Source organism: Mus musculus, chromosome 7 (genome assembly GCF_000001635.26).
Source record: "Mus musculus strain C57BL/6J chromosome 7, GRCm38.p6 C57BL/6J".
NCBI classification, from domain to species: domain Eukaryota; kingdom Metazoa; phylum Chordata; class Mammalia; order Rodentia; family Muridae; genus Mus; species Mus musculus.
In genome coordinates this window covers 111,330,306-111,338,128 of record NC_000073.6, presented here as the reverse complement: position 1 = coordinate 111,338,128, position 7,823 = coordinate 111,330,306, and positions in this window count along the sequence as shown.

The following is a 7,823-nucleotide window of genomic DNA, read 5'->3' as shown; positions in this document are numbered from 1 at the left end:
AGAAGGAGAAAGATCCTGGAAAAATTCCCAACCTAATTTCCTTGAAACATCCCCACTTCTCCAAGGATCACGTCAGCCCACACTGATGTCCTCCTCCTCTGGTTGCATTGTGAATCAGCACTGCTTAGAGAGGTGCATGGCTCATCACCCTCCTCCTCCCCACCTCGAATCCAGGCAGCTGCTTTGGGTACCTCCAAAATACCCTTTCTCCTAATAAAACAAATTCTCCATCTAACCCAGAGAAACAGGGTGTTAATAATCTCTGAAATGCCATTGTCAGGAAGTCAAGGATACCAATGTAAAAGACAGAGGATGAGGTAGGGGACTTTGTAAAAAGAAGGCAGAGCTTGTGAACTCCTGCCTCATGGGAGTCTGACAGATTCACTGCAACTCATGGGCTTCGTCGTGCTATGCAAGACACGCTGTGGAAGAAACTCCGCAATTAAAATAAGAAATGAGAGTCTCTTAATCGGTTATTGTTCCCAGGGCCCTAAAAATGATGGAGAGGTGGCCAGCCTCTTCCACAGGGTGCACCCAAAAGTAATTACCAGGATACTTTACAGATTATTGAGTAAGTCTCTGGAACCGACACATTGATTTATGTAAGACCTGGAGATTTTGAGAGATTTGAGAGAATATTAAGAATCAATCAATATTTTAATTTATTTCAGAGTCCCAGGGACGTCCACCCTGTAGAAAACTGCTGAGAAGAAACCATGACCTTTGAAATATGGCTGCCAGGCGCCTCTGTGAGAAGCCTGTTTGACAGTCACCACAGGGAAGGACTTCTCTGTGCTGGAACATTCTTTTTCTTCAAGGCATCAATCATGAGTTTCAAAAGTCAAGGGGGAGGGGTAGCACCAGGATGAGTGTGCTCCAGGGCCTGTCAGATGAGTATACAGCACTCAGTCATCCCCAAAGAGTCCCTGGGTTCCAAAGAGAGGAACTGAAAGGCTCTCTGCTTCTTTCAGAGTTCACTATGATCTGAGAGCATCCACTAGGGCGGGCTCATGTCCCAGTACCTTTGGAAACTATGTAGCTTTCTCTTCCCTAGGAAGCTGGACCACACTCTCTCCTTGCTATCTCCAGAACTTAGAACTCCTGAGTACCACGTCTCAGAGGATGACTAGTTTATCATTACTTTATTAACTGCTGTGACCAAATGAAATATAAAGAAGGAAGGTTCACTCTGGCTTCCAGTGTGGGGTACAGTCCTTCATGGAGGGAAGGCACAGCAGCAGGAGCTTGAAGGAGCTGATCTTACCCAGTCAGGAAGCAGAAAAAGATAAATGCTAGTGCTCAGCTTACTTTCTCCTTTTCTGCAGCTCAGAACTCCACTCCACACACACAAAGGATAATGCTGCCCACATTTTAGGTGGATCTGCTCATCGTGGTTAACCTAAATTAGAAACTCCCTCTTTCACATGCCCAGAACCAATCTTTCATTATTCTATGTTTTGTTAAGTTCAGGATCCCTCCCATTCAGCCCCATGATCTGTAACCCCAATAGAATTCCATCTCCCAACATGGAGGAGTGGAACTTCCAACGATTTCCAACAGTTGGGGCAGAGGGGGATGCCTTCAAACCCACGTGGAAACAACTGGCTGAATAAATGAATGGCCAAATAAACAATTTAAGAAAAGGGTGTTCATTTGTGAGAATATTTCAAGGTCATTTGGCATGTTGGGGTCATAAAATACAAGAGCATATGGGGTCTGTCTATTCACACAGAGTCAAAAGGAGAATTTAGAGGCATTTTGCTAATTCACAGGAAAGGAAGAAATGCCCTGACTTCACACTCCACCCCTCCTTGTATCTCCTCCCTATGTCTTCCATCAGCCGAAGACAACCAGAAGCCAGCTGCCAGGAAAGCCCTTTGCAGGGTGGAAACAGCAGAAAGTGAGCAAAAGATGCCCTGCCCGAGTTGTTGGACAGTGCTCCATCTATTCTGTCTACTTCATCACAGGCCCAATTGTTAGGCTCAACCCATCATGTCGGTGGCTCTTACAAGGGGAATGCTCTGCATGCCCCCACCAACCCCAGGAACTTATGGTGCTATCAAAAGACATTTGCATTTTCACAGCTAGATCAGGAATGATGTTATTAGTGCATAGTGAGAAAAGTCCAATGACATCATTAGACCCTCAAGTGCAGAAGGCAGGGCTTACAACAAAGAACCAGCCAGTTCAGGATGTGAATAGCACCACAGCTAAGAACTCCTCACCTAACCAAGTTTCTGAGGACCTGGTCTCAGGCTGACTCTCGACTTCTGCAGCTTGACTAAAGAATACAGCTTCATTGGGCTGGGTAAGTATCATCTTGTTGTGTGACTCAGAAGTATCAGCCAGAAAGTGACCAGTGTCCTGACTTACTGGAACTATGTCAAGGGAGAGAGCCATCTGCTGCTCACTCTCTCTCCTCATCAACATTGATATCCCCAGAGTAGCCTGGGCAGTGGAGGGCAGACTGCAGAGTGTTGCTCAAGCCATGGGCAATTTGCTTTATCCTACAGGCCAGAGTTCCCCCTGGACTCCCTGCCTTCAACTCCCTGGATCATCACCACCAGCTCGTGTCTTTCCCTTTTCAGTTTTATATCCACACCATACAGACATTTGGTAAAAGTGAATTGAGCCTTGCCATCTGTCTCTTTTGCTTCTATTATGTTTGTAACAAAAAGAAGGAAATTAAAATCCAAATTACAAGTATTGTGCCAAGATGTTCCTGAATGAGCCTGCACCTGGGGGATGGGGTGGACCTGCAAGCAGGGATGATGTGAGTCCCATCATGGCTCCTGCAATTGTCTGGGAAGCATGACTGTGGTCCTTGCTGATAGATGAGGAGACTGAGGCTTGTAGAGGGCCAATTCAGAGTCCAAGTGTGTGTCCCCAGAAATTAGTCATCCAGGGTCATAAGCCATGCACGGAGCTGTCACCTCCAAGGTACAGACCAATGGTGCTTCCTAGTCTCTGCTGTTGTGACATTATTTAATTCTCATTGGGGGTTGGGTGTCATTCTAGTTTTGTTTTTGATGCTGTAATTAACATTCTGAACAAAAGAAACTTAGGAGAAGAAAAGATTTATTGGTTTACACTTCCAGGTCATCTCTGAGAAAAGTCAAGGCAGTAACTCTAGCAGAAACTTGAAGCAGATGCCGTAGGGGAATGCTGCTTGCTGAGTTATTGAAAGGATCACTTAGCTAGCTTTTTTACGTACAAGCAAGGACCACCCACCCAGGGAATGGTGCTGCCCACAGTGGATAGGGCTTTCTTGCATCAACTGACGCTTAAGACCGTCTTCCACAAGCCAATCTGATCTGGGAAGTCTCTCAATTGAGACTCCCTTCTCAGGGGGCTCTAGGCTGCATCAAGCTGGCAGTTAAAGCTGACTAGGATAGGCATCCTACTGAAAACTATTGAGCTTAGGAAACTGGTCCTTCAGAGCCATCTTCTCCCTGTCACGTCTTAGGATTTTATCATTTGAGAAAGGAAGCTCTGTTCCTATATTTATGCCACAAACATCCACTGGGACACGACCATGTTCCAGTTGGCTAGATGTGTGATGGCCTGAGTCCATTTGCTGAGTAGGTAAGAAGGTATATGGGACTTTGAGGACAGACTGTGGAACCTAGCACTGACAGGCCCATCACTTGCTATCACCTTTACCTTGGCTTGGGCAGGCGTGGTGAAGGGAGCAGCTGGCAGTAGGAGCACGCAGCATGGTTTGTTCACATGTTGGTGGACTGGAAAGCAGAGACCTCCAGCAGGAACTAGAAGTTGATATCACCTTCAAGGCCAACTCTTAGTGACCCACTTCTGCTATCTAAGCCTGGATCCCAAAGATTCCTCCCCAAACAGCACCAACAACCAGGATATAAGTTTTCAAATACAGGAGCCCCTGGGGGACATTTCACAACCAAACCATAAAGGCTGTAACATCCAGTGTCTTGGCCATCCCTCATTGAGGCCTAATGTCAGTGTTCTCCCAAGAAATAGATCCACCGAGATTATACTGGTGCCTGTATAAAGCCAGAAACAAAAAGAAGAGCTGATGTCATGGTTCAAGTCCAAAGGCATCTGCCAGCAGTGTCCCTCTGCTGAGGAGGTCAGTTTTGTTCTATTAAAGCCTTCAGTTGATTGGATGAGGCCCACGTGGACTATAAAAGGTGGCTTGCTTTACTCAAAATCTCAAACTTAAAGTTACATCTCTTCTAAAATATCTTCCAATAAAAGCATCCAGACTGAAAATCCGGGCACCATGATCTGACCATGCTCACACATGAAATTAACCATTACAAATTGCCTGTCCCTCTTTGTCACATCATCTAAAGAGAGAACAGCCCATTCTCCCCCTCCCTAGCTGTTATCACTACCTTGGGGAAGGGGCCTGCCCATCTTGTAGCTTCTGGGTACTTTCTAAGCCTGGTGAGTTTCATTTATTTCCTTTACTGAGTTTCTCTCCAGGAAGAAATGTTCCAAGGCAAAGAGAATAGATACATGGCATAAGGTCATGTTGACCAGTGCTCTATTGACTAAAAGTCAAAAGTATTTTGGAAAAATTCTACTGCTATGTAGCCAGTGACAAGAAAGAACATAAAACAGTGCCAGGGATTTATAATAATAAAGGGACAAGACTAAGCTAGGCTGTGAGACTACATGAGTCACAGTAAATCAAGTAGCTTCCATCCCAGGCCAGATAATGTAGGGAGGTGGGGTGGAATGGGGGATGGGGATTCCTACCCAGAGGTGGGGGGAGGGGAGAGGGATTCCTACCCACAACCATCTACTGGATGAATGCTCTTCTTTCATTTTTATAAGCCTCCTTCCATGGTTGCCATTGTTCCTGGTCCCTCCCAGTCATAAACAAATTAAGGTGTCATTTAACCAACACTGTCAATAGAAGAAACCCATTGGAAGTTAAGAAACTACAAAAAGGGCTACAGTAGCTTTCTATGAGCCTGATACCATGTTTTGCTGTCTTGTTGAATTTTAAACTATATTTTACATATGAGAAATCTAAAACCTTGAGAGATTATGTAACGTGTTTAAGCACCTCCCCCTAACCCACCTCCCGCAAAGAGAAAGCACTGGAATTTGAACCCAGGACTCTGAGATGTCAAACACATAAACACATTGACCAGTAGATCGTCTGTAATACTTTAAGGACCAACATGAGTTTTGAACATAACACTATGTGCTACATAAATAATACGCTGGTCGCAACAGAAAAGAATATGTTGTTGGAAGATGCTATGATGAGTTCAACAATTAAAGGTCACTCTGGGATCACTGAACCCTCCATGGAAGACTCACAGAAGTAAAATACGAGAGACCTGAGGGGGCTCAGCCAGAAGCTATAAGTAGCACACCCAACACAGCTTAGTTTCCCAGTGAGGACTTCTGATGGTGAGGTGGATGAACAATTAATGACAGGCAGGATTGTCTGCACCATACCTGACACTTGGTGAGGGACTGGGCAGAGGTATTAAGGATTTGAAGACAGCAACCTGAGAAGGCATCTCAGCTTTAGCTGTCATAAGGAAAAGACTAGAGTCTCATTTGAGACCCCGTGCCAGCCAAAGAAAACAACACAAAGTTCTGGTAGGAAACAGGTGGCTGGGGCAGTGTTGCCATTCCATGATGGTGGTTCACCGGGAAATCTAGAGGGGTGCTGAGTGTAAGAGCTGTCAATACCGGCCTGGAGGCCAGTTTGGGTTAGAAGGTTGGCTCCCCTGTGTGTCCTGGTAAGTTACTACAATTATAACTTTCAAGAGCCCCAAATGTTGCAGGGATTTTCAATGAAGTAATTTATTAAGCAGACAAAAAGCAAAATAAAACAAAACAAAACAAAACCCAAAAAAACAAAACCCAAACCTTGATTCACTTAGGCATGTTTTTCCTGAGTTCTGGAAGAAAATAAAAACTGTTGTCTACAACAGAGGAAAAAATTCTACTGCTATGTAGCCAGTGACAAGAAAGAACATAGCAATTCATTCTAGGCCCGTCCCCTGCCTCCACATCAGACTCACTGTTTTCTTCGTATTTGTTCCACTTCTATCAACAACAGGAGGGAGCCTCTGGGAAAAGAGGAAAGCTACGCACCTTACAGTTGGCCATCTATTTCCCCTCCTAAGGCCTGAGACCTTAGCAAGACAGTAGGCATCTCTCTACCTTTGCTTCCTCATTTGTAAAATTAAACATTTACATTTTGATTGTTCTTTGAGGAACCAAAAATCTATGAACTGTAAACATACACAGATATGATTGTGAATAATATGTAGGGCATTCTAAGGAGGTGAGTCATGACCCTAGCACTCACACCTCTATTCTGTAATGGGCTATTCTCCTCTAGACCCCAAGCTCCCAGAATAATGACTCTGATTCTCAACTTATATTTACAAATACCTAGGCCATAAGCTTTGGCTATTCCCTGGCTATCTCATAAATAAATATCCTATTTATTCTACCATGTGGCAGGATACCGCTGTTCAGGTTCCATGCATGCTTGTCCTTCTTCCTATTCAGAGGGACCCAATCTCCCTGTACTTGCCTTCATCCCAGAATCCTTTCTCCTATCAGTTGTTCCACCTTCTATTTCCTGCCTCATCTACAGGCCAATAAGCTTTAATTGACAGGTTTTGCATCCATATGATACACAGAAGGTTTTCACTATACTGTTCTCCACTTGAGCTTCAGTATAAAAGTAAAGAACTCAAATTTTGTGACATTGTGAAATAGAACATCTATACAGGAAAATACCCCAAACCAAAAATGTACAACAAAAAGAGAAATCTAGAAACCTATGATGAGTCACAGCAGGACACCAAGATATTAACATACAGGTAAGATTTAAGTCAAGGATCAGAAATCCGAACAGCACAGGAAATATTCTATTTAGGTGATTTGGCCTCGTTAGCGATTATCTAACTATAACTTTATACCATAAGCCGAGTGAGTTATAAACAGAAATACATTGCTCAAGGATCTGGAGGCTAGGAAGTCCAAAATCAACATACAAGCCAATTTAGTGTCTAAGGAGAAGTCATCCCCCTGACTTATGGGTGAATTCTTCTTGCTAGATACATCATCTTACTGTCGCTATAGCAACACACCTGGGGATAACATTTTTAAGGTTTACTTAAGTTCATGGTTTTGTAGGGTATGGTCCTAGTTGGATTTCTATTCCTGTGATAAAAGACCATAACAAAAGCAGCTTTGTGGAGGAATGCATTTTTTTATATCTTATAGGTCAGAGCCATCATCTCAGGAGCTCCAGCAGGGGTACTGGTGGGAAACTTAAAGTGGAGCTGCTTACTGGCTTGCTCTCATAGCTTGCTCAGACTACTTTCTCATACCCAAATCCACCTGCCAGGGTTATCACCATCCCACAATGGCCTGGGCCCTCTAAATCAATACATTAACCAAAAAAAAAAATGTCAAATAGTCATGCCCATAGGCCAGTCTGATAAAGCAAACTGGCAGTTGAGCTTCCTTTTTCTTAGACTCTACCTTGTGTTAAGTTAATGTAAAAAACTAACCAATACAACCCATAATTGATTGGTCTCATTGTTTGTGGAATGTTGAGGCAGCACGGCATAGCATGAGTGGATAGTAGAGCAGAACCACTTACATCATGAGTGTGTTAGTCAGGGTTCTCAAGAGTCACAGAACTTAGGCAATGGCTCTATCTATTATGGGGATTTTTTGTAATGACTTACAGTTCAACTAACCCAACAAGGGCAGGTGTGAATAGAAAGTCTAAAAGTCTAGTAGTTGCTCAGTCCATGAGGCAAGTTGTTTCACCTGGTCATATGTATAAGCTGGAA